We start from the raw sequence: 3,907 nt of genomic DNA, 5'->3' as shown, positions 1-3,907 counted from the left end.
GTTTCGAGCTTAAGAAGTTGTGGCTCTGTAAAGAACTGGTATTCAAGAGGTAGAATGCAGTGGTCTCCTTACCTTAAATTTATCATTATATTCTTAAATCTATTTATCAAAATATTTTGAATAGGATAAACTCAGGTTTTGTATTCTTTGATTGCCATCTGCTGGTAGTTCTCCACACCAGAAAATAAAAATTCCCAGGAAGATTTCAACAACCTGGCTATTGCTTGATTTAAGTAGTTCTTGCAGCCCCAGAGACAATATTTTTAAAGCCCATGAGGATACCAGAGAGCCATGCCACAGTTCTAGAGAATGTGTCTCTCAGGAACATACCTTGTATATTTATTACCTGGGAAGATGATTGCACAGCTACTAGGTATTATTATGCAGGGCCAGTTGCTCATTCTTTTTTTGAAAAATAGACTTTATTTTTTAGAGTAGTTTTAGGTTCATAGCAAAATTGAGTGGATAGTACAGAGTTCCCATTTACGCCCTATCTCCATACACGCGCAGCTTCCTCCACTATCGATATCTGGCACCAAAGTGGCACATTTTTTACAATTGATGAACCTACATGGACATATTATAATCACCCAAAGTGATTCGCTCTCAGTATTGTACATTCTATGGATTTTGACAAATGTATAATGACATGTATCCACCATCATAGTATCATACAGAATAATTTCATTGCCCTAAAAATCCTCTGTGCTCTATCTAGTCATCCCTCCCTAACCCCTGGCAACCACTGGTCTTTTTACTGTCTCCATAGTTTTGTGTTTTCTGGAATGTCATATGATGGGACTACTACAGTAAATGGCCTTTCCAGATTGGCTTCTTTCACTTAGCAATATGCATCTAAGTTTCTTCGCTGTCTTTTCATGGCTCAGTAGCTCATTTCTTTAGCACAGGAAGATATTTCATTGTCTTGATGTAGCACAGTTTATCCATTCACCAACTGAAAAACCTCTTGGTTGCTTCCAAGTTTTGACAATTTATGAATGAAGCTGCTATAAACATCCATGTGCAGGTTTTTGTGTGAACATGTTTTCAGCTTACCTGGTAGATATCAAAGAGTGAGATTACTAGATGAAATAGTAAGGGTTGCTCATTTCACTGGCTGTGAACATCTAAAATGAAAGTATTTACCTTTAGTCCCTGGGCCCATGATGGGCATCAGGAATCCCACCTAAATCATGCACAAACTAATGTGCATTTTCATTGTTTTCATCAGATGCTTTAAAGCACAGCTCCCTAGAAACTTTGAAAGGAGTGTAGTTGGTGCCCACACAGGAGATTCGACAGGTCTGCAGTGTTTCTCTTTGCTACAGGGCATCTGTTATTGGAGCTGAAATTAGAAAATAAGAAAACTAACATTCATCACTGAGAATGTAGCATGTGTCTGATACTCTTAGCTCCCACATTAAGAAAAAAAGATAGCTGGGATTTATTGAGAATCTATCAAGTTTAATAGTTTAACTTTATTACTGTATCTCTAGTTTTATAATGACCCTATACTTAGAAATTATTTTATTTTATAAAAATGATCAAGGATCAGAAATATTACATCGCCCAAGTTCATGCAGCTAACCATGGGGCTGAAATGCAAATGCCTAATTGTTTAGACTCCACTCTCCAATAAGAGAGACAGTAATACAAAATTCCTGCCTTCAATCGCTTCCATAAAGGAAGACAGAGCTACATTCTATCTGTGGTGAGAAACAGGGCCCTGGCTTCCTGTCTGGGCAGAGACCTGGAGACCCCCAAAAGGAGGAGAAAATGTCTGAACTAAGTCTTGAAGGACAATAAAGGCCCGGCTAGGCAGAGAAGATGGGGGCAGAGGTGGAATTCCAAGTAATGAAACAGCAGAGAAAATGAGAAAGAAGCTGGTTAAAAGTTCCAGAGCTGATGCTATGACACTCAGGAAGAATAAATCCTTGCCAGCTCTTGGGAAAGTAGGACAAAGATCAATCATCTCTGATCTTAAAAAGAAGAAATTTCAAAAGTGAATTCAAAATAAATAAACTGAACTTCATCAAAGTTATATATATTTGTGTTTCAAAGGACACCAACAAAAAAGTGAAGAGACAGCTCACCAAATGGAAAAAAATATTTGTAAGTCATACATCTGATACAGGACTTTTACCAGAGTTAAAGAACTTTTATAATTCAACAATAAAAAGACAACTCATTTGTAAAAAGGGTAAGGAATTTGGATAGACATATCTCTAAAGAGGACATATAAATAGCCAATAAGCATATGACAAGATGATCAACGTCATTAGTCATTAGGGAAATGCAAATCAAAATCACAATTAGATACCACTTCATGCTATTAGGATGGCTAAAAGAAAAAAAAAAGATAGATAATAACAAATGATGAGGATAATAAGAAATTGTGACCCTCGTACATTACTCATAGGATTATAAATAGTGCAGCCACTTTGGAAAACAGTCTGGCAAGTCCTCAAAATGTTAAATGTAGAGTTACTATATGACCTGGCAATTCCACTTCTAGGTATATACCCAAGAGAATTGAAAACGTGCATCCGCACAAAAACCTGCACATGAGTGCTCTTAAACAGCATGATTTAGCCAAATGGTAGAAACACCCTTAGGTCCATCAACTGATGATTGGATAAACAAAATGTGGAATGTTCATACCCTGGAATATTGTTCAGCCGTAAAAAGGAATGAAGTGCTGATACAGACTACAACAAGGGTGAACCTTGAATTCGACCTCAAAGTTAGTCACAAAAGACTACATGTTATATGATTCTGTGTTTACGAAATATCCAGCAAAGGCAAATCTATCGAGACAGGAAGTAGGTTAGTGGCTGCCACAGGCTGGACGGACATGATGGAGATTGAAGGTTTCTTTTTGGAGTGATGAAATGTTCTGAGATTATAGTGATAATGGTTGCACACCTCTGTGAATATACGAAAAATCATTGAATTGTACACTTTAATAGGATGGATTTTTAGCTTAATAAAGCTATTGTTAAAAAGAACAAAAAAGGGAAATCACTCCTAAAGCAGAGTTGTCCTATGCATGGAGCTGCATTAGAACAAAGTGTGGGAGGGACCTTAGGTAATGACAACAGTAACAATGGTGACAGTTAACTTCATTCACTTAGCAAATATTTCCCGAGTACCTACTATGGTCTAGATGCTGGGGATACAGAGAAACAGGACAGCAAAATCTCTGTCTTCATGGAGATTCTGTTCTAATGGGGGAGACTAGGCAGTCAGCAAATAAGTCAATATGATATCAGGTAGTGGGAAGTGTTACTCAGAAAAATAATGAAGGGCAGGGGCTACTAGAAGGGATGGTAGAGGCAGGCACTGTTTTAGGGAAGGCCTTTAGGAAGTGTCATTTGTATGGAGACCTGAACAAAGTGAATTTCATCAGATATTTCTCCTAGGCAGACACTGAGCTGACAGCTTCTTACATGCATGTTATTTAATCTTCTCAATAACCTATGAGGTTGATAATACTATTATCCCCATTTTAAAGATGATAAAATTAAAGTAGAGAGAAACGTAGCTGATATTCAAACCTAGGTGTCCTTTCATAGAACTTTATAACATTTCAAAGTTCTTTCATGCAAATGGAATAATATATGCAGAAGTGCTTTATGGATAATAAAGTGTTATGCAAATGTAAGTAATTATAACTATTTTAATGTCATCTGATTTGACCTCCACAGCATCTACAGTTTTTTTCACCTTTGTTTCCTCAAATACTGCCCTTTAGGATGCTTTACAGGCTTTATAGCATCCTGCCTACATGAGAGTCATAGTTACCATTCCCTTCTATTTGGACTATTTGCCATAGCTATATACTTATGTCTATTTACCTAAGATTTGGGGGAAGATCCGTAGCTTGCTACACAAAGTGTCACTCGTG

The sequence above is a fragment of the Pteropus alecto genome, unplaced genomic scaffold (assembly GCF_000325575.1).
Source record: "Pteropus alecto unplaced genomic scaffold, ASM32557v1 scaffold79, whole genome shotgun sequence".
Taxonomy (NCBI): domain Eukaryota; kingdom Metazoa; phylum Chordata; class Mammalia; order Chiroptera; family Pteropodidae; genus Pteropus; species Pteropus alecto.
This window is presented reverse-complemented; position numbering follows the sequence as displayed.